This window comes from Dreissena polymorpha, unplaced genomic scaffold (genome assembly GCF_020536995.1).
Source record: "Dreissena polymorpha isolate Duluth1 unplaced genomic scaffold, UMN_Dpol_1.0 chrUn051, whole genome shotgun sequence".
NCBI lineage: Eukaryota > Metazoa > Mollusca > Bivalvia > Myida > Dreissenidae > Dreissena > Dreissena polymorpha.
Window position 1 is genome coordinate 144,526 of NW_026273365.1, and position 25,032 is coordinate 169,557.

The following is a 25,032-nucleotide window of genomic DNA, read 5'->3' on the forward strand; positions in this document are numbered from 1 at the left end:
CATATCTATATTGAATACAATGACACCCCTATTCTCGTTGGCATTTCTTTGTTGAAATTTGAAACAGGTTATTCTGTATCGAATATTCGATATCGTTGTCGACTTAAGGCTACATAACACTTCTGAATATAAGCAAGTTTTTTAATGCAGTTTTGAACAGTATACGTTAGCCATCCGGCACACAACATGTTTTGTTTTGTTAATATTTGTGTTGTATGTGTTGTATTTTGTCTGTATTGGTATTATTATACCTCATGTCGCATTTGTTTATGTGGTGAGTGTAATAATAAACTGGTAAACTTAGTTCATGTAACGGCCAACGAAGCTATTTACATTAGATTTTCTTAGTGTGGTTTCTACAACCCGAAATGATGCTCATAAAATATGTTACGATAGTATGTTTTCATTTCATACGTTGATTTATATAACAAGAAGACTATCAGAATGTCCTTTATATAATTAAATGAACAACGGCAGTCATTTCGTTTAAGCTGTGCAACATAACGGAGTAAAATTATATATAATATAAAATAAAAAAGTAAATATTATGCGGAAAGAAATATATTCAACATTATACGTAACACAATACAAATAATAATTTAGAATTACACTTCAACACCGTTATTTCGAACACCGATAATCCGAAGTCACCATTATTTCGAAGTATTTTTCGGGTCCCGATTTTGGTTCTTCTTTGTTTAATGTAAAATTTCATTGTTAATCCGAACTTCGTTAAACCGAAGAAATCGTTAATTCGAAGTGATTCTTTCGGTACCAACAATAAAATTCGCACCTAATTATCAATCTTTAATCCGAAGACAAAACTGCAAAACACTAAGCGTAAGTTCACACCTTTGTCTAAAGCCGATAATTACACCTTGTCGTCTGCAAATAGCATATAATTTGGTGTTCCGGCAAACACACTGTCAACATGGCTCTAACAAGGTTCTGATACTTTGTGCTATTGATTCTATTTTATATGTTCTGTAGTTAGAGGAAAATAAAAAAGAAGAAAATAATCGTTTTATTCCTTCGTTAGAAGCAATCTCTTGCTATCTGACTAGTTTACGTTTTTAAGTAAAACAATTATTAATAGTAGCGTGTAACCGAACCATGCGAAGTCCATAGCGTTTTATTTTTAGAGAATCAAAGGAGTCTTCTGTCAAACGTTTATTTCGAATTATCATTAATCCGAAGTTTTTTTAACGGTCCCGATGACTTCGAAATATCGGTGTTGAAGTGTATATGCAACACAATATGAGTAATAACTAAATATGACAACAAAATAAAATTGTTTTGCATATAGAGATGTATTGTATAACAAAATACAATCATGCACTTGTAATTTCCCATATGTACATAATTAACGAACAACCACTTCAACCAACCATCTTCCGTCTACTGTCCAATTTCTGCGAAAGCTGCCTCATCTTTGTCACAAACGTTTTCCGCAATACCGATCGTTTTTCGCTTTGCATATTTGTAAATGTTTTGTGGGACCTCGTCCTGACGACTCTGCATAGATTCTCTGCTTGTTAAAATGTGACGATGGCTTTTAAGTCCTCTTCCCGGCGGAATTCTTTTTTCCCGGAGAACTGTTTGACGCAACTCTCGACAAGGTTGGTGTAAGTCTCCTGAACTTCTCTGGAGAAGCCACCGGAAATCTTTCCGTGCCTCTCCAGGGTGTCCGCAGTCGCTCTGGCTCCAACCGAGCTAATGCTCTCTGATAAAAATAACAATGCAAATGTAGCACGGTCGTTTTTATTAATTAAATAGATAAAATAAAAATGCATAACTATTAAAAGATATAGAATATCTCCATAGACTTTGACTTAATTGGGTCCGTGTATAAGCAAGACTCTAAGATATTTCAAATAGCATGCTGCCAAATGTCATTCGTTCAGAAACGTTTTATATTTGAATTACCTTTAAACTCTCGATTTAGGAATTCGTTGACAAGGTCCGCCTTCAGGTTGTTACCGATCCCACCTCGAAGATTGATTCCACATGAGGTCATTTCTCAGACGTTCTGGCAACCATCCGTTGATTGCTGGAAAGATATATCAGATACTGTTTAAGGACATCTGAGAAGAACTGAATGCACACGCACGCACCCAAGCCCCCCACACAAAGATGATATATACGTATGTTGATGTTGCTTAAAAGCGTACAAGTAGAACCATCGTGGGACGTAAATAGTAGTCAAGTAATTGAGTAAGCTTACATGATATTAGTCGATGACCTAGTATAATGTACTTCGGATGGTTGCGTTGAAAGAACTTCAACAAGTCTGATTTCCAGAATGCCACAATCGTATTTCCGTCATTGTGACGTATCGCGTCTCTTCGACATAGATCGTTGAGGCCTTCCCAAACCAGCCTCTGTGTATACCGGAATTTTGCATCGACGTACGGTTTACGGGCAGCCCTCTTATCAGCCATCTTGCAGTCTACGCTGCAGTACCACACCGGAGGCCCTGCGATCCCCAACCTGGCGCAAACTCATCCCCAGCCCAGAGATGAAAGAAAGACTATGCCTGCTGGCCGTTGATGAAGCTCATTGTGTGTCGCAATGGTACGTGTTTTAATACAAAAGAACTAAACATCGTCGATACGAAACACCATACGCAAATTAAGAAATAATCGACGGGTAACCGTTGGTTATTGCGGTAATAACCAACGGTATGGAGTTCCGATGCGTAGGAATTAAACCACGCTCGATTGGTCATTGTCGGCTCGGGTACTACTTACATGTACCCCGGGTACTCTTTAGTATACTTACATGGACCCCGGGTACGGTAAATATACTAAAACGTACCCGGGAAATTTAAAGCTTAATCGGTCGTTGTCGGCTATTTTTTTTAATTAAATATATTCACATGTATGTCAATTTTCTGTAAAATGGCCTCTATATTATCGAAACTCATACTCACAAAGCTTGTTGACGCAGTTTTTTTTTTAAAGAGAAGTTTGTTTAAGATAATCGGTAGCGCGTTTCACGACATAGGATTTTAGGCGGGAATACAACTCGGGTACAGTCTAATATCGACCGGGTACGATTAACTATATTTACCGTACCCGGGGTACATGTAAGTATACTTAAGAGTACCCGGGGTACACCTAAGTAGTACCTGAGCCGACAATGACCAATGGAGCTTTAGTAACAAGCATCGGAACGACATACATTTGGTTAATACCGCAATAACCAACGGTTACTCGTCGATTATTTCGATTTTAACACGATTACATTGACGTCACCACAACAATTAAAAATAAAATGACGTCGTCTTCATTCATAAACAGTGAGCGGACAATCAAAGTGACGTCACTTTAACTAACCGTTGGTTTATCGTGGTAATAACCAACAGTAGTTTTCCTTCTGTGTATATAGAAAACAAGTCACGTGCCGTGGTAGAATAATACTTAAAGCATTACGTGTACACAGTACCCATTAAGATCAGGCGACTTGTTTAGCAGTACTTATGTAATTACACGTCGTGTTAAATTATGTATAATAGGTTTATATTTATGTACCCATCGTTATAGGTATTAATGTTTTTGTTTATACCGATATGTTAACACAATTATGTCTTAATATTTTTCTATATGGGAACAAAACAAACATAAATTGTACTTATTAACAGTATAACATTATTAGGGGCGAAGATTTCCGACCAGAGTTTCGACAAATTGGGGAACTGCGCAGCCTGACAGATGTATCCTTGCTTGTAGTTACTGCAACAGAGAAGGTACAGCAGGATATACACCAAGGTCTGCTGTTGTCCGACTATGCGTTATCCGTCGGCGTATTACCCGACAGGTAAATGAGACAAAATACCACAATCCTCGCAGCAAATATTAAATGCTTAGCAGTAAGTTTTATATAATTACAATTAACAGCAAACGTCGTATAAATAAAACTGTATCCACTAATAAACAGTTTTATGAATCGAAATTGGTTCTAAGTTATGTAAAAACACAAGGCGGATAGGAATTGTGCCATTTGGTTGACTCATTTTGCATAACGGGTCATCCAATCGGGGGAAATTGTGCCAATAAGTTGCCTACTTTTATGTAACGGGTCAGCCAATCGTGCGCTGGGATCTGAGTCACGTTAACTTGACAGTTAACGTTTCCTGTGCCTAGCGTCCTTTTGCAAAGAAAGGAAAGTGCCCTTCTCGCGACTAAGAGAGCGCTATTAAAAGAAACTTGCTTGAAAAAAAGACACTTCCATTTCACCTCCGGCATTTTTTTTTCATGTCGCCTTCCATGTGTGCTTTTAACTCATGCCTTTAAAATTGTCATGCATTAATTAAGACTAATTTAGATTTTGTGTTCAAGTTAACGACATTTTGCAATACATGTCCTAAGATTGGTTTTCTGTATATTCTTCGTCACTCCATCCTAATACCCTGGTGGTAAAAGTCACTATTTTAGAGGAAAGGCAATTCCTAAAATTATCTGGGAACTATTTAAAGAAGCTACTTACGTTTTCTGATCGGATGCGCATATTTATAATACAACGCATGCTGTTAATTAACTGATAGTTTGATAATAATTTGTAGTAGTCTTTGAAAAATAAATAACATACAATTTAATTAAAACTCCTTGTGTACGTCAGATATTTGCGTTAGTAGTTAAATTAGTAAAAGTGTACCCAGATAATTAAATACAACGCTATAACTATTTTAATTATGATACTATTTGTATGATCAAATCTTCAGACCGAATATTTGACTGGCGGTAAGAATATTGACTGATCACGCTGAGGAAGAGCTGGTGTGGTTGCTGCAACAGTTTCAGACAACACCCACACTGGTAAAGACTATAATATTCTGCAAGTGTGTTATTTTCATTCAATTCAATTCTGTTTTAATCAGAATGTTGGCTTGTTTGTTTAAAATTTATGTATTATGTACAATAGTGTGAAGATCTTAGTAATTGGGTAAACTAAACTGTTTCTTAAATTTGCAACGATGTTTAATATGCTTTTCTATGTCTGTGTTCCTATAAACAAATAATCTTATATTACATGTATGTCAAAAAGATCTTCCGTTTGCGATTTCAGGTCGTACAGGTGTGTATATCAAGTGTGGTCATGGTTGGTTATTCAACTCGCTGACACGTCCTGCGACGGGGAGCAATGTAGCTGAAATTGCGTTGTTGAAATGTTTACATCTTCAACAACGGACGCCACGAAGGAGAGAATTCTAAATGATTTCCGGGCCGGAAGAGTTCGCATCGTTGTGGCAACAGTCGCCTTTGGGCTTGGAGTAAGTTACTTTCACAATGATTATAATTCATTTCGACATTTTTTTTCTCTATAAAACTATGATTTACTTAGTTAATAAAGTTTCTCTTATTCCATTTTGCTCAATCACGTCAATACCATATAAATTAAACTTGTATATCGTACGAAGTTAAAACATGAGTGCGTATTTTTATTTAAATATTCATTCAGGACGTGCGGCTCGATGTCCACTGGAGCACATCGCGCTCCGTTCTGAAGGAGCTAAGAACTAAAGACATGAATCATATTCCGGCCCAAGGCGATAGTTGTCAAGGTGACACATGTGAAGACTGTGTTTGCCAATTGTGCATTTGTTGTAACAGATGCTCACGAAGCGGTACTTGTTTTGGAGCGTATCCGGACAAACTATTATGAAGTTCTCTTTATGTTGATTGTTTTGTGACCGTTATCATGGGTTTAGCGTTATTTCGATTGATTTATTCTAGTAAGTGTGTGTCTATAATTAACACTTACACCGAATAGTACTATTAGTGCTTATTTCACTGTTTACTGGCAGGTAGTAACATTTGTGCATGACATTGTTGATATTTATAATTATAATTGCCAAAGTACTTTGTCATTGGGGAAACACAGCGCTGGGACAAGAACCAATTAATATGGTAGCATATTTTTCATTTGATATGTAAGACTTGTTTCAATGTTCAATGTAGATGTATTCATTTTATGCTGTAACATGTCATTTTCATTGATGAAGTAAAGTTTTCTAATGTTGATGTGATTGTTTTGTGACAATTATTATGGGTTAAACGTTATTTCGATTGATTAATTTTCTTAAGTTTGTGTTTATAATTTAGACTTTCACCAAAACGGACCCATAGCATCAATAATAGTGTAATTGCAAGCTCTTAGCAGAGTTGTCGTTTGTCCCTCACCCGTTGTGCAAACAATTGGTGTAATGTATATATTTATGTAATCTCTGCCAACACAAGATAATCCTAACAGATTGGGTATGATGCATTTTTTTTTCAAATGTATGTTTGCATTCACTTCTGATGTTTTAATATATTTATGTAATGTATTGTTAATGTATTATATGAAGCATTTAAATTGACTCTTAAACAAACAATCTTGAAAAAAAAAACATTGTTGTTTTCCCATTGAACAGATGTTACAATCAAAGGTGCGAAAGTTTCCTGTTATGATTTCACACGTATACGGTATTATTAACACCTATCCGCCTATGTATTATCAGTGGGACGAAACGTCCAATGCCCTCCTACACAAATATCAGTGGCACGAACTGGTAGTGGCACGAAACGTCCAGCACCCGACAGCGACACTTTAATTCGGGAAATTGCGAACTGATCCAATATGGTAGATAAAAAGTACGAAAGAAAGACGAAGTCAATAAAAAACCAATTATTGCTTGCTTTAATGGTACCATTTGCATGAGTTTGTGGTTTAGACAGGTAAACTTGTATAAGTTCTTGCAGTTTCAGTGTTCCTTAACCCTTGCACTGTTGATAACATTTTGCACCCATGGCCAAGAGAGAGCGCATTGCAACTATCAGCAACCCATTACCATTGGGTTTAAGGTTCATGGGGGGGGGGAGGGGGTATAAAATTCATTAAAACTTCGCTTTGGTTTTTCTTCATTCAATGTGGTACAATATGGTCAAACTATATTTCATTATAAAGCTTAAGACGGATAGAATAACAAACACATTTTTGACATTCAATAATTGTGTGCTTTATTCATATTTTGGTTTAAAACCAATACATTTTACACTAATTTACAACAATCTAAAGTTAGGAAGGATATGCACTACCTTAAGTTGAATGAATACAAAGCTATATACATATACAAGGTCAAGTTAGCAACATTTCACAGAAAATTATTGTCATAAAACAACAAATGAGTTTTTATTCAACTGCCTTTTTTGGATAAATTTCCTAAACAAAGTTCTAAAAATAACTAAAACGTAACTACTTTTTAAAAATCCAGGTATGGTGGATAATAAGGGTCACAATTATATTTCAAAGGCTTAACAATTTTGTTATTTACCTCTCAACCAAATTGCAAATTTTAAACCATCTCAAATTGAAATAGATTGCAGACAACATATAAAATTGTAAAGGAATATAAAGAAATTGGCAAACCGATTGATTTTATATTTCGATTCCTTCTACCCATTTTGAAAGCGTGGCCATCGCTGTGCTCCATAGAAAAACGTGCAAAACAAATCGGTCGAAACCACATGCAGTGGTGAGAAAACCGGGTATGTGTATACACATACCTGAGAAAACACATATCTTATTTTGACAGTTGGGTGGCAACTAGTAAAACAACTATTAACATTAATCAGCAAGAGATCTCACTAAATAACAGAAATGACCACGTAGAGATATCATCACTTACCCTATTTCAAATATTTTCCAGCTGAAAATTGTCCCTTACACGTCTTTTTTAGTTTATTTGTATTGCTTTTCTGGAGCCGAAGTGCATCTCACAGAATATCCATCCAACTTCCGTTGTTTTCACTTTCATTATTAAAAACTCCGTTTAAAAGAATTATTTCTACTTTTAGATTGTTAAAGGCTTTAAGCGATATATAATAATATAGTATCATTATAATAGTATACCGTGATGAATTGAACGGAGTTACGTATCGATCTTTCTGTCAGTCTGTAAGCGTGCTGTTTTATGCGCAATAATATAAGCAATGTGATTCGACAACGATTGTAAACATTGGTGAAATGCTTCTTACATAGTTATTCTTTTGAGTGTTTATGAGGTCTGATCATACAGTTTGCAAACATCAACGGAAAGAGTACAATCCAATGCATTTGTCATCGTCAACCGTTTGGAATGTCAATTAGGCGATGAGTGAGTTTTAAGCATGTTTCTTTCTATTGTATTCAGGGATCATATTTTCCCGCAACATCAATCGGTCCGGATATAAATGGGGAAAAGTATCCGAAAATGTATATTCGAAATCATGACAAATTACGCTAAAATATATACCATTGATTTTGCCATTCATAAAGGTGGTATAATACATGTACAAGTAAAATTTCCTTATGCATTTTTTTTAACGGAACGAGTTTTGATCAACTGGTTTTATCATTTGGTATTTCATTGTTGTTTCGTGTGCTGTTTTATCAGACTTTTTTCATCGTTGTCAATATTATTAATCTGTGTAAGTCTATACCGATGTTTTAAATTGTTGTCGACTCGATAATAGCTAACAAACATGCACTGAACCAAACAAATGTCTGTGCGTAGGTTGGCTACTGACAACAACAAACCAAATAATTAAGAAATAATTTGTTGTCAAATAACCCACGGCCGATAGTTTAGATGCGTAGGGATTTAATCACGAGAGCGAAGCATTTGAAACCACGCATCTAATTTTCCGGTCGTGAGTTATTCAACAACAAAGTATAAAGTACACGAATTATTTCGTTTCTTAAACGGTTTTACTAAAGATTTATTCAATGTATATTATTTTTCTTGTGTACTATTTTATGTGAAGTTCCGCCCATAAAAATAACTTTCGGCTGTTCTGTCGATCAGATCCGCGACTTTCATTCATAATTATATTACCGGATTATTACGCTGGTGGAAAATGTATCTGCATGTTTTGCTTAGTTACAGCGCGTGCATTCAGACGCGTCTTTTCGGATGCGTCTTTAATCCGCTGTTCACAAGTTTTTGATTCTTGGTCTTACGTGCAATAAACCGGTCCTGACCGGTTTAGAGACTGCAGCGGATGGTTTATCACACCTTATCGAGATAAGAATGTCATTAGGGTGTGTTAGCATGTACACTGTGTAATCGATTTCATGACATGGGAATTTTAATAGCGAACAGAATCGGACCGACTGTTTGGGATTTTCAATCGGTCTTTCATGGCCCCAATCGGTCTAGGACCGACAAAACCGAAAAAAATATGATCCCTGATTGTATTAATTTAAAAATGGCTGCCCCCATGGTGATGAAATGACATGTGTTGAGTTTTGATATTTCTAGATATGTTAACTTTATTTACTATTTAAGCGTAATTTGCCCTCGTCAATGTCGATATTAATTACTAGTTATATAATTTTCCGCCGAAATACGTTGAATAAACATGATTCAGATTTTTGAAAATAATGTATATTTTATTGTTAAAATCGCTTTGTATTTTGATTGATTTTGTGGATGTTATGATACGTTGATGTACAAAATTGGTAGCAGTTTGAAGGAAAACATCCGTTAAAGCATATATGTATACATTTTCAATGTGGCACTCTTCCTTTAGTCAAATTTGAGTTCAATGCTAGGGGTCCCACATTTTTCAAATTGAAGCCTCTACATGAACCTTAAACTAACTTTAGGTAAAAATGAAAAATCATCTGCAAGTGCGAAATATGACTGGGAAAGCTGATTGTGGTCATTTCTTAGCAAAAGAGAAGATTATAAGTGCATTAACTGCATGAATTCAGATGATTTGACCTGGAATAGTTGTTTTTTCAAGTTGATCCCCCACCCTTATATAGCCGAATAAGGGCTAAATTGCTTTCCAACTTAAATTCAAAGGCATATTGGTTGACTGTGTAGCATAAATGTGCTACATGAAGTCAGAATTCAACGCCTGGGTCTCCGTGATCCAGTAATGCAACAATAGCTTGTGCGTAAAGCATTAACATTCAAACAGAGCCCCATTTCACTGACATGGAATGGCGGACATTTTTACAGTTTGGACAGTGCAACAGATGCTTAGCTGAGCCAGCATTCATGTTTAGTACAATCATGAATATAACAAGCTTTATCACTTCATATTATTCATAGAAATACACTTAAAATACATAAATGCATGTGTTTTTTTCGTTTTATATCTATTTCTATTGGGTATTTTGACTTTTTCAGGTAGAGGAATGTCTGCGACTAAGCCAAGGGCCACTGCATAAGGGTTATTGATGACAAAATAGGTAATAATACTAAATTATTATCATGTACACAAGCAAATAAGAATATAAATGATGCTTAAGGTGTGAAATACTGCCATGATCAGGTTTGTCGTCACTCAAACCCTTGCTGTTGTGCAATTCTCCGTGCAGTTTGAATCTATTGTTCCGCGTCCCGACACGTTAAGCTCGTGCTTTGCTGGCAGCTTAACAGGTTTATCCTTGTTCCTGAGCATGTATGCAGTACAACTGAGTTGATTTGCTACTTGTAACCCTACAATTAGCTTGTGTTTGGTATTGTTTTCTCACAATATACTTACTGTTAATGTTCTGGCTTGAAAGGATGTCGTGTCGGACTTAAACATAATTGTTGTAGCAAGTGTCCCCTTCATCATGTAATTACCTTAGAGAGATCTTTTTGCCAAAATGTGGCACTTTCAGCAACCAATTTTGTTTTTTATTTGGTACATGCTTCACTCATTCAGTAATGTAAGGGAAGTATTGATCTTATTCGCGTGTCTTTGCATACAAAGGTGACACGGATCGATGATATTTGTTGTGTTGAGAATTCTGCGTGAAGCTGTGTCCCCAGAAGAAGTACTAGAAACCCCTTTCAGGAAGCCTACATTGATCTGAGCTCCCTTTCTGCCCCTGTTAGTACATGGAACCTCATTGCTAAGCTTATAATGCTTGCCTACATATATGTATCTTGTACATTTTAACCTTTCCTTCCAGTCTAAACACCCAACATGAGCATTTTTTTCTTTCGCTCAGTTATGAACCTCCATTTTGACCTGATTGCCACCATAAAAATAGTGGAAAGTATTAATTTTGTGCCCAAAATATGAAATTGTGTATTCTCTTGAAACTCTAATTGAGAGCTGGCAGTGCATATTGACCATCTGCTGCAGTTTAAAGGCACCCACGACATTATATGCTAGACTATATCATTGGCTGCTGGTAAATAAAGGGTCTCAGAGCGACAAGGCGCTTACAAGATTTCACACTTTTATTGTTGCGCAACAACAAGTTATTGGAATCTTATTGATTTCTACACTTTAAAGTATCTTTGATCTCTCATTGTTACTAATTTGTTTATTGTTTTGGATGAAATTGGATATTTTTTTGCTTTGAAATTGACATTTTTGGAGTGATTTAAAAAAAAAACACTAAAGAGACATTATCAAAATTGCTTAGAGTTAAAATATCTAACAAATTCATTCTTTCCCCACCCTGCATAAGCCCAACGTGCCTATCCATTTGGTTTGTTTTGGTATATTGTTGCAGATATTGAACACAACAGCTTTAAATCGTAAAGGGACATTTACATGTAAGCTTTACAGGACTAAAATCGCCTTCTTCGGACGGACCACACCAGCGTGTAAAAATATGATATAAAATGGCCAAATGGACAGATAATCCAGCCAAACTTAATATATTGGTGCAATATGAATAGGAAGATAATAATATGCAATAAAAACACATTTTAATTAGAATATATTTCTCCTTTAGGTTACAATATACTAAATCATTTTTGTGTTTAATGCTATACCCTCTAAAGAATGGAACGTCATTTATTTGAAGACACAATTCTCTGTATGGGCACTTGCCATGACTTTATTTTTGAATATTTCTGTGTGCATGTGGTAGGGAAAACATTGTTGTATACTACAAATTCAGTGTTTTGCTTATAGGTTGGAGACTACATGAGATTTTGACAGATGGCGGGAAACCCTCATCAACTAGAGATCAGCCGGTAAAAAGGTGGCCTTGAAACAGTGACCATTGATTCGCGTCAAGTTCTTTCTTACATACTGCATGATCTATCTTTTTTAGCTCATCTATTTTTTGAAAAAAAATTATGAGCTATTGTCATCACCTTGGCGTCGGCGTTGGCGTCCGGTTAAGTTTTGCGTTTAGGTCCACTTTTCTCAGAAAGTATCAATGCTATTGCATTCAAACTTGGTACACTTACTTACTATCATGAGGGGACTGGGCAGGCAAAGTTAGATAACTCTGGCGTGCATTTTGACTGAGTTATGTGCCCTTTTTATACTTAGAAAATTGAAAATTTTGGTTAAGTTTTGCGTTTAGGTCCACTTTTTTCAGAAAGTATCAATGCTATTGCATTCAAACTTGGTACACTTACTTACTATCATGAGGGGACTGGGCAGGCAAACTTAGATAACTCTGGCGTGCATTTTGACAGAATTATGTGCCCTTTTTATACTTAGAAAATTGAAAATTTTGGTTAAGTTTTGTGTTTAGGTCCATTTTATTCCTTAAGTATCAAAGCTATTGCTTTCATACTTGCAACACTTACTAACTATCATAAGGGGACTGTGCAGGCAAAGTAATGTAACTCTGACTGGCATTTTGACAGAATTATGTGCCCTTTTTATACTTAGAAAATTGAAAATTTGGTTATGTTTTGTGTTTAGGTCCACTTTATTCCTACAGTATCAAAGCTATTGCTTTCATACTTGCAACACTTATTAACTATCGTAAGGGGACTGTGCAGGCAAAGTTATGTAACTCTGACTGGCATTTGGACGGAATTATGGGCCCTTTATACTTAGAAAATTGAAAGTTTGGTTAAGTTTTGTGTTTTGGTCCACTTTACTCCTAAAGTATCATAGATATTGCTTTCATACTTGGAACACTCGCAAACTATCATAAGGGTACAGTAAAAGGACAAGTTGCATAACTCTGGATGTCATTTTTACGGAATTATGGCCCTTTTTTGACTTAGTAACTTTGAATATATGGTTAAATTTTGTGTTTCGATCCACTTTACTTCTTAAGTATCCAGGCTATTGCTTTCAAACTTCAAATACTTTCATGCTATCATGAGGTTACTGTACCTGGCAAGTTGAATTTTACCTTGACCTTTGAATGACCTTGACTCTCAAGGTCAAATTATTAAATTTTGCTAAAATTGCCATAACTTCTTTATTTATGATTAGAATTGATTTATACTTTGACAAAACTACTCTTACCTGACATACCACAATAGACTCCACCCAAACCATCGCCCGTGACACCCCCTTCCCCCCCCCTATTTTTTTTTTTTTTTTTTTAAGATCATCTCACAAATGACCACCACACCCTCACACTATACCCCCCACCTCACCCCAGCCCCTCCCCAAATTATTTTTTTTAAACGGTTAAAAAACAAAACTATTTATTTTGATTATTTTATGTTTGAAATACCGTCCAACCATCGCACCCAAGAATCCCCCCCCCCACCCCCATCCCCCCACCCGAATCCCCCCCCCTAAATTTTTATTTTTTTATTTTTAAGATCATCTCACAAATTACCACCACACCCTCACACTATACCCCCCACCTCACCCCCCCCCATTTTTTTTTGGAAACAGTTAAAAAACACAAATATTTATTTTTATTATTTTATGTTTGAAATACCGTCCAACCATTACATCCAAGAATCCCCATCACCACCACCCCCACCCCCCACCCCCACCCCACCCATTTTTTTTTCGCATTTTTGGAAGATAATGTAATAAATGTCCACACCCCCACACAATGCACCCCTCTTCACTCCATCCCTCCCTCCTTTGTGATTGAAAATGAGAGTCCCTTCACCTTTAAAAAGGAAATAGATGAGCGGTCTGCACCCGCAAGGCGGTGCTCTTGTTATTGTTTAAATCCATTCGGCTTGGCATGCTCTTTAAGAAAAGGTATGGGTATGGGGGTGTCTACGCACTAAAGTTTGACTTTATTTTCGTTGAAGTTGTCGGTTTTACATTGAATGTGTTAAGGAAATCTTTTGGTATATTGTGACCATAAAGCTGATAGTTGAATTATTGCAACTAGTGAAATTTACAACTGGCCTTTCAATGTGCTCTACTCGGCAGCCGGTCTGTCCTGTAAAATATTTTGACTGTCTTTTGCCTAATCTGCGTACTGGGTAATTAATCTAACAAATGCTAGTCGAAATTGATGACGACTAAGTCGCATAACAATCTAATTATTAATCTTATTATAAATTATATTTATCAATTTGTGTGGTTGTAATTGCAATTGTAATAGGATTGTTTTATACCCGGGTTCTTCTATTCACCTTGAATAAGGTTGTAATTACATAGAAAAAACACAAATGATAGTTTAAACTCACATTTATTTTAACTAGTATTAGATCAAAATTAAATAATTCGTATCAGAGTAGTAAACTCTGCAATATATTGATAGTTGTATGTCAGTGTATAAACTAGTCATCAGGATCAACCTGATTACCTTGTCCTTGATGGGAAGGCCGACCTAAAACAACGTGTGAATGTCAGAGTTTATTTATCTTCACGACTACCTTATATGCTGACCTGCGACCTAAAACTACATTTTTTTTTCAGACTACATTGTTAAATAAAGATTTATATAATAACTATGAATCTTCATTTAATTACAAATATTTACTTTAAATAGTTGCAACATGATACCATAGTAATGCCCCACTTTGAAGAAGAGGGGGTATATTGCTTTGCACATGTCGGTCGGTCGGTCTGTCGGTCTGTCCACCAGGTGGTTTCTGGATGATAACTCAAGAACGCTTGGGCCTAGGATCATGAATCTTATTAGGAACATTGGTCATGATTGGCAGATGACCCCTATTGATTTTGATGTCACTAGGTCAAAGGTCAAGGTCATGGTGACCCGAAATAGTAAAATGGTTTCCGGATGATAACTCAAGAACGCTTAGGCCTAGGACCATGGAACTTGATAGGTAGATTGATCATGACTCGCAGATGACCCCTATTGATTTTCAGGCCACAAGGTCAAAGGTCAACCCTTCAAGATTGGATTATTGGTGGTTGTTTTATCATGAAAGGTCATGCTGTGGTGCTGGACCTTTAATTTTCCACCCACAGAGAATTGGAAACCTTGTGAACCTTGTGGTTTTGGTTGTTTCATATTTGGACCTTGTTTTGGGAAAATGGGACTTATTGCATGTGCGTAAAGTGTCTGTCCGTTTTGTCTGTGCAATCTGCACAGGCTAATCATGGATGACAATCTCCTTCTAAACCTGATTTTTAGTTAGAAGATACTTACTTTCAACGAAAAACTTCCATAAAAGCCAAAAGTGTGGTCCCTGATAAGCCTGTGGTTAATACACAGGAAATTGGGGAAGGACACTTAATGCACAGGCATTAAGCCCAGTTTTCCTAGAACGAGTTTCAAATATTGCTGTGGTGTCAGACCTTTCATTCTCAATTTACGGTAAAAAGGGAACTTATATGTTTGTGGTAGTTTCATATTTGTTTTTGTCCATGATTTTTTTTTGCTATTGCATGGAATTTCTTACCTTATATTTTGTTGAGACCTTGATTGTTGATATTAAATTTGAGTATGTCATTAGCATTTATTAATAGTTCAGATGATGTATTATTATTTATTTTGTGAAATTTTTTAAATAATATTTCTATTGCAAAAGTTTAGAGATATTTTTATTAATATTTTTCTTGTATATTTTGCCAACATTAATCTGATGTTGATCTTTACGCAATATCTTTAAATACCAGTATGCACAAAATATAATATTTGTTATGCATTGGCATAGCAAAGGGGAAGTAAAGAGCCCATATACTGATATATGATAACCGTTTAACTCTTGAAACAAGTGCAAAAACCAATCTGAGTTTGAATACATGATAAAAAATAAGCTTGAAATTTTAGAATTGCATAATTTTTTAGAAATTCTCTTTGAAAAAGAGGCCTTTCTCTTGGGGGAAGGGGCCTTTATAAGGCCCTTGCTAAAGAAGGAAAAAAGCCCGATATACTTCAGGAAGCATATGTTTATGCAAGCACGGACTATTTTCATAAGCATGATAATGTGTAATTGATGATAAGATCAGCTTGCTGTTTGTTGTTGTTGTGGTTGTTTAACTAAAGAATCAACTCTTATTGTTGTTTACTGTCAAGTTAATGCAAAGAATCAATGTATTTCATGAACTTAATCACTGGTCATCTTAGTTCATATACATGTATAGATAATGCTTGTAACAGCCTTAAGAGCAGTGTACACTTTAATCCAGGGACTTGAGATATTGGAAAACAAGGAGTTGAATGTTCATTGGTCTGTAGTCCAGACTTTAAACGTTTGCACATTTTAACATTATCCAAACTTGTTGACATAATCCAAACTTGACAGAATCCAAACATGTTGACATAATCCAAACATAAACAGGTAATGATCTCAGATCAAACAAGGTACAGTGTTCTGCAAAAAGGGGCAGGGTTTAGCAGGGTGTTACTTTGCTCCATAGATCTTTCCCTTAATATCCTCAAAACTAAAAAATTAACAACCTAAAGAGGTTGAAATGTATTTTCGTCTACCGTTTAATTGAAGAAACATATTGGTTTTTATTTATCAGTGGTTAAAAATTGCATGGTTACATAATCCAAATGATATTCTTTGAAATGCATTAATAAACAGGAATATGTTTGATTATATTTTATAGACTACATAATGGTAATTTTGTGTTGGTTGAATAGGTCACATACCTCAAATAAACTAACCCTGGCTATGAGAAAATGGGGCTTAATGCATGTGTGTTAAGTGTCGTCCCAGATTAGCCTGTGCAGTCTGTACTGGCTAATCAAGGATGACACATTCTTTTAAAACTATATTTTCTCTATAAAGATACTTTCTTTAAACAAAATATAGGATTAAAGTGCAAAGAGTAAGAATATACTTCCTTTAAAAAAGATTCAATGAAAGTGAAAGTGTTGTCCATGATTAGCCTGTGTGGACTGCACATGCTAATCTAACACGCAGCTAAATGCACATGCGTTAAGCCTAGTTATCCCAGAGTGAGGTTCATACATAAACAAAGTGAAACTAAATGTGTCTTGTTCTGAGAAAACTGGGCTTAATTCATGTGCGCAAAGTGTCGTCCCAGATTAGCCTGTGCAGTCTGCACAGGCTTATCAGAGACGACACTTTCCGCTTTAATGGTATTTTTAGTTTCAAGGAAGTCTCTTCTTACCAAAAATCAAGTTTAAGCGGGAAGTGTCGTCCCTGATTAGCCTGTGCACATGCATCATGACCAGCTTTCACAGAACAAGACACATTTATTACCAAGGCAAGACTTAAATAAATTCAGAGAATTAATTGTGAAGGAACAAAAATACAGTTGCAATTTGTATTTTTCTGCTTTTATACAAATTTTCATTTGAAAGAAGTCTTTTAAAAACACAAATACAGATAAAGCAGAAAGTGTCGTCCCTTATTTGCTTCTGTGTGCTGCATAGACCTATCTGGGACGACACTTTATGCACATGCATTAAACTCCGTTTCACGGAGCACGGATCATACATAACAGGCCCCAAACCAGCCAGCAGTGCAGCCCCATTTTCCAAGTGGACTGCTATAGTACATGATAAGAATAATCTGCTGTGACTGCAACTGGAGTTTGACATTGTTTATATTTGCATTTTTAAGGAATCATCAAGCCAACCTGCAGCAGCCCAAACTGGGGGCCAAAGAGATGGCTGACCTTGAAAAGGAGCTCGAACTTGACCTTGAAAACTTGGATGTAAATACAGACGTAAGTATCTTGGAGAGTAAATTGCTGGTGTTTGAAAACTTGGACAGAAATTCAGACATAAGTATCTTACTCTTAGAGAGTGGAAATGTCCCATGCTTGTAAAGGAATCTTAGTTGAAAATTGTGGTTGGCAATGATGCAGTGTTTGGTAACAGTGTTGTGTTATTGCCCTTGGTTAACATAGATCTTATAGGAAGCTGTTCAAGAGAAGTTGTCTATATTATCTTCAAAATGTATAACTTCACTAGAAAATCTGTCTTTACTGTTTCTTGGATCAAAAAAGGAACATTTGTTTTGAGGATATCTAATGAAGTCTAATTTAGCCTCATAAAGTGTAATCTCAGATTGACCTGTGCAGTTTGTACAGGCTTATCAGTACTTGATTTTGGCTGAGAAGAGACTTCTTTTAATGTAAATACACCATAAACGACGTTGCAGGCTAATCTGTAATGACAATTTTCGCACATGTATTAAACCGAGTTTTCTCGGAAGCCAGCTGAACTGAATTAATGCTTGTTGTTGTTTGGTTTGATAGGGAGTTGATACAGGGGGCACACAGGTAGTTCGAATTCTATGCATGGTGAACATGTAGCGTGGTAGATTAGACGTGAACATGTGTACTTAATGTCACTGTTTTTATGCCCCCGGTAGGGTGGCATATAGCAGTTAAACTGTCCATCAGTCAGTATGTCAGTCTGTCCGTCCGTCCGAAAAAACTTTAACATTGGCCATAACTTTTTTAATATTCAAGATAGCAACTTGATATTTGGCATTCATGTGCATCTCATGAAGCTGCACATTTTGAGTGGTGGAAGTTCAAGGTCAAAGGTCAAAAAAAATATTCAAAGCGGCGTTCTCATGAAGCTGCACATTTTGAGTGGTGAAAGTTCAGGGTAAAGGTCATTCTTCAAGGTCAAAGATCAAAAAAAAAAATCAAAGCGGCGCAATAGGGGGCATTGTGTTTCTGACGAACACATCTCTTGTTTATTTAAAAAATGAATAGCGTTTTAATCAACTTTTAAGCGGTGCATAAACTGTTAGCGAAACTATCGCCTTATATTCATAAAAACAACTCTTTTTCATGACAGTTCATATACCAGCCAATGACATGCATGTTATTGAATTCTTATAATAATGACATAATGTGTAAAAAAGCTGCAATTTATTGAACTATAAGGGCCTTAACCGACTTTAAGTTGCTTGTGTTTTTATCTCGTTTGAGTTTTGGTTTCAACTTTCTTGAATAACAAAATATTTAAAAAAATGTGCCCAACAATAATGTAATTTCACTATAAACAAATGGAAAACGACGTCGCTAAGATTCAAGCAATACAATCTAGTCATTTGGCCTCTTGTTGATGAAAAATTATAACAGTTGTAAATATTTTTAAATTAAATCACACACAGAGTGGGTTCACAGTGTCTATAACATATGTCACATTAGGCAGATTATCCACTCAGAATGCAGCGTTTATTTGAAAATGTAAAAAGTTGTAATTATATTCCCACAACAGGTTTCCATGCAACTATTTTGTTTTTATTAACCAGGTTTTTAACCAGGTTTTCCGAAGGAAAAAACTGGTAATTAGATTGGCGAATGCGGGCGGGCTGGCTGGCTGGCTGGCGGGCGGAAGAAGCTTGTCCGGGCCATAACTTTGTCGTTCATTGTGAGATTTTAAAATCATTTGGCACATTTGTTAACCATCATTAGACGGTGTGTCGCGCGAAAAAATTACGTCAATATCTCCAAGGTCAAGGTCACACTTTGAGTTCAAAGGTAAAAAATAGCCATAAATGAGCTTCTCTGGGCTATAACTATGTCATTCATTATGAGATTTTAAAATCATTTGCCACATTTGTTCACCATCATGGGACGGTGTGTCGCACGAAAGAATCACATCAATATCTCCAATGTCAAGGTCGCCACGACTAAAAATATATTTATTCTAAAACAAACTTACAAAGGGGGTTAATTTTGTTTGTTCATTTCAAAAGTTCAGTTTGAGTTGTCTCCCTTTATCAGATTTTTTTTTACAATGAAAACCTGGTTTTGTGACAATTTTGTCCCTTGTTTGGTGATGTTATTGTTTTATTTTTGATGTTATTACATTATTATGCCTCCCTTCGAAGAAGAGGGGGTATATTGTTTTGCACATGTCGGTCGGTCCGTCAGTCCGTCCGTCGGTCGGTCGGTCCGTCCACCAGATGGTTTCTGGATGATGACTCAAGGACGCTTAGGCCTAGGATCATGAAACTTCATAGGTACATTGATCATGACTGGCAATGACCCCTATTGATTTTCAGGTCATTAGGTCAAAGGTCATGGTCACAGTGACTCGAAACAGTAAAATGGTTTCCGGATGATAACTCAAAAATGCTTACGCCTAGGATCATGAAACTTCATAGGAACATTGATCATGCCTGGCAGATGATACCTATTGATTTTCAGGTCACTTGGTCAAAGGTCAAGGTTACAGTGACTCGATATAGTAAAATGGTTTCCAGATGATAACTCAAAAATGCTTACGCCTAGGATCATAAAACTTCATAGGTAAATTGGTCATGACTGGCAGATGACCTCCATGAATTTTCAGGTCACTAGGTCAAAGGTCAAGGTCACATTGAATCGAAACAGTAAAATGGTTTCCTGACTCAAGAACTTTTAGGCCTAGGATCATGAAACTTCATAGGTACATTGATCATGACTGGCAGATGACCCCTATTGATTTTCAGGTCACTAGGTCAAAGGTCAAGGTCACAGTGACAAAAAACGTATTCACACAATGGCTGCCACTACAACTGACAGCCCATATGGGGGGCATGCATGTTTTACAAACAGCCATTGTTTAGTCTTTTATTTATAGTTTCTAGAACAAAGTAATACTTGTTCTTACTCTCATCAAAAATGAAAGTTTTTTTTAACATATTCTTTTGATTCTAACAATTTACATGTCATTTAGTTTTTTTAGTAATATCAACAGTTAATATTTTCATCGTTTTATTTAAGATGCTTTTGAACTTAACTTGTGTGTAGTTTCAAAGTGTTCTGGTTACTTTTTTGTTTTTTGGCAACTTGGTTTAACATTAGAAGCAAAGTGAAAATGGCTATGGGCAAACAGCATAAAACCAGAACAGCCTGTGAGTAACTCACAGTCTGTTCAGGTTTTATGCTGTTTTCTGCTCATCTTTATCGAAGGGTTGGAAATGAAACCTTTAAAACTTGAATTTAGTAAGAAAGGTCTTAAATTAAATTTAACTTTATAAGGGACAACAAATGCCTAAAAATACGTATCTAAGTTCAATAATGAATATTCATCGTTTGAAATGTGTAACAATTTTTGTCGATTATTTAAAAAATATGTTGATTACAATATATCATGACGCAGTGGTAGTGCATAAGCTTTTTCTTCAGGGGGTCCCTGGTTTGAAACCTGGGAAAAGCAATAGTTTTTATTAAAATATCTTATCTTGCAATTATTATTAATCAAGACTATTAAAAAATAAAGGAAACATATTTGATTACATATTTAAAAAACAAACAAACTGTGAACCATTCCCTTTAATATGCGAATAATAACAGCAACAACGAGATGTTTGTTGTATCAGCATGAAATTTAATAGAAACATATAATTTTTGTTTTTCAGGACATAGACCTAGATGAAAATTTATTGGAAGACTGATTGGTCAACTATGCTTGTAGAAAAAAGAGACATTTCGATCATTATTAGGGAAACAAGTTTTGAAATTGCATGACTGTGTACATAGAGTGTTTATGATTTGATTTCAAGTTGCATATGAGGTTTACAAGTGATGTGAATCTTTACTTGTGCTTATTACTATCTTGTCAGTGCTTATTGTTTAACACTCAGTGGGACAATGGAATTACAAATGGTTTGTGAAAATTTGAGACAGATGAATTGTGTTTGAAATCATTTCATTTAGTGCTAATGTATGTTTTTAGTTTTGAGGGAACTGAGTGAATACTGCTTGTGCAATTGACTGATACATATTGATTTAAATTGTTTTAGTGAAGCTTATACTAAAATTACATTTCACGTGTGAGGTATGGGAAATTTACCAAACCAAGTTTTTTTCGGCATTGATATAATTAAAAAAGGCAAGGGTCTAGTTAAAAATGTTAAGAATAACTTATTTTAGTTTTTTAATAGGTCAGCATAAAATAAAACATTTATGTAACAACACATAATTGTATTTATTTCCATTATTTGGCATAAAGTTACCAGTCAAATTCAAGATGTAATAACTATGTTGTTGAACTAAAACTCTTGAAAGAGCGGGCATGTTAAGTTACATTGTATATAGTGACATCACATTTGCATGTTTGGAATATTCCTATATATGATACAATATGTTGGTATGATTTTGTTACATGTATTTAAAATTTGCAATGCATACTTCACATATATTGTATGTGGGATACAATCCCGTGCTTGTCATTGTTATAATACATCTCAATACTTTCTGCTGTTTTTGGGGTAATGGAATAAGAAGCTATGATGTTGAATACCACTGAATACAAGTAAAATAAGCGACTTACTGACATCTATGTTGAGCAATGTGGCAATTGTCTCGGATGAATGTTTCATTATTCGTGTAGTATATATATATGAATATATTTGTTAGTTTTTATCTAATTAAGAAATATTTAAGTTTTGTTCTAATTATGAAAATATTAAATAATATTGTTGAGTCTTGAATCCAAAATAAGCATTATTGCAATGTGTATATTTTTTTGGACAAAGCATGTTTCCGTAAATTAAAATAATGCATTTATAATATTTCTTACTGACTCAGTATTGAATAAGGATTAAACACTCCTAAGAAATTACAAATAAAATGGTTTGGGGGGGACAAAGTTTGAATCAAGCCTGTATTCAAGCTGTTATAATTGATCATTTGACCAAAGTTACAGTGTACATTATATTTATTTGTGTATAATGACTATAAAAATATATCACATGTGAATGTGGTAGCACGCATATTTTGGATTCTACTGTAGCATCATGAGGATGGACATACTAAATAAATTTGATAATACAAACAGGACGTTTTTGTTTATTTGTAGAACAGGATCAAAATGTATTCTGTATAACAATATTTTCATTACAAGGAACATTTTACAGATTTTGACATGTATGTTATTGTAAGTTTGTCGTTAAATGCTTTAAATTTGATAAATGTAAACATTGAAAATGAATAGCTCCAGTAAAAACAAGAATACAATTAAAGAAAACAATGATGAAAGAAAAAAAAATGAAGGAAGAAAACGATTTATCCTCAACTGGGCTCGAATTAATGACCCTTGGATCGAAAGTCTACCACTCAACCCACTAGGCCATCCGTGCTGTTACCATGGGAATGTTTTTTATGCTTCATATAAGCAATCCTTGTATTGTCAAATATTGCAGTGATATAATGATAACAACACAACTATTCGGAATCTGTAATGACGTAGTCAACAGTTTAGCATTGGGTATGCGATGAGGGGGGCCTTTAGATAAAGATTTGTTTTCTCATTTATGATTTGTATTTGGTATTGTAAACTGTTTTCGGGATCGTAGCTCAGAATAGACTATTGCGCAATTACTGCATGATTTCAATAGTAATTAATTAACGGCTTTCTATGTATAACCCAGAGTTCAGGGGGAAGATTAATACTATATATATATATATATATATATATATATATATATATATATATATATATATATATATATATTAAATATTTAATTCGGTCATCATAATATACGTTACACTGGTACTTGAAAAAAAATGGGTCCTTATATATATTTAATATACATGTATATAAGGTTTAATTTTTTTTAAGTACCTGTGATACGTTATAATCTGAATATACTGAGGTCTGGAAGAGAGAAATTCAGCAATCATAGTGTGGTCCTGACTACTACCTCTTCGCTCTTACATGTCTCGTTCGTCCATCGCTGCAACTTTTTACGAAAGAAGATAAACGAATGTTGTACGTTACAAAAATGTCCAAAAAGCACGTCTTCCCACTGTGAACTCTGTGGTCAATATGATTTACACATCACTACACTCATCGAGGATAACTACACTAGTTATTAACCAATCAAATTTAATGGTTTACAGTCAACTCGTTCCAAAGTTAACACTTCCCCATTTTCGGTCAACTCGTCCCCAAGTCAAATCGTCCTATGGTTAGCTCGTACCTTATTCAAACTTTTCATTTGGCAATGAGCTCGAGACGCGTTATTTATGAAAACACATAAATAAGAAACACATCAATAGAGTTTAACATAGAATTTTTATTTCACAATTTTCACAAAATAAGTTTTTCAGTTGTTCGGGTGTTTCGCTGACACTTCGTCTCGTCTGTACAATGTCCACAGACGGGTTATATGGCCTTGCATTGAAGTTTGCTGGCGTCGGTGGTACTTAGTAAGTAGCAAGCTCCCTTGTTGCCTTGGACGTACACTCTTGGCACACAAAATACACGGATATTCCATTTCACATAACACATTCACTTGTACACATGTATTCACTTGCACATATATATAGCTAATAATAAACTATGCTAAATTCAGTCGCCTTATACATATTACTAAGTAACTTTGTTCTATTATAAAAAAAATCGCATGCGACAAACAACGCGTAATTGAAGTGTTTTTAAATTCCTTGACACAAGGTACATTATAATACATCATTTTTTTGTGATAAACATGCCTTTTAAAGTAAAAACTTAATCATTTAACTACCGATTAACTTTAATTGGATCATTATAGGCAATTAATTAACGTACGCTGTATATAACACCTTTCACACCATCTCCTCTGTTAAACATGCTTATCCAAGTAACATTTATTTATTAAAATACCACACAACTTGATTGAGTTATAGCAGGCAATTAATTACCGTACGCTGTAAATAATACCTTTCACTCCTTACAAACGAATAACTTGTGAAAGATACCACATCATCTGTATGATTTAGAGTTATAAACTGACCATTGTAGACCTACTTATGTATATTTCTGTATGTCGGGGACGAGTTGAATCGGGTAGGGACGAGTTGACCAAAAAAACAAGGACGAGTTGACCAAAATGGGGACGACTTGACCACGGGACGAGTTGACCGACACGCAATTTAATCAAACAATAGATATGATCACTCGAGCGTAGAAACCGGCAATTTTAAGGTGTAGTGGACTCGACCGACATAATTATTTTAAAGTATGGTAAAAATACGATATGGTCACATATGAAATGCC

At 35.3% G+C, this 25,032-nt stretch overlaps 1 protein-coding gene and 1 long non-coding RNA gene across 9 annotated transcripts in view; both read left to right on the top strand.

Annotated features, from left to right (window-relative positions):
- LOC127863864 (uncharacterized) overlaps positions 1 to 25,032 on the top strand; it is a 143,385-nt gene that overhangs the window by 88,166 nt on the left and 30,187 nt on the right. The gene's annotated exons all lie outside the window — the stretch shown is intronic.
- Positions 6,578 to 22,827, top strand: LOC127863870 (uncharacterized). The gene is made up of 5 exons (XR_008041222.1): positions 6,578 to 6,719; positions 10,163 to 10,224; positions 11,895 to 11,956; positions 17,660 to 17,765; positions 21,410 to 22,827. It is a non-coding gene; the product is annotated as an uncharacterized LOC127863870 (long non-coding RNA).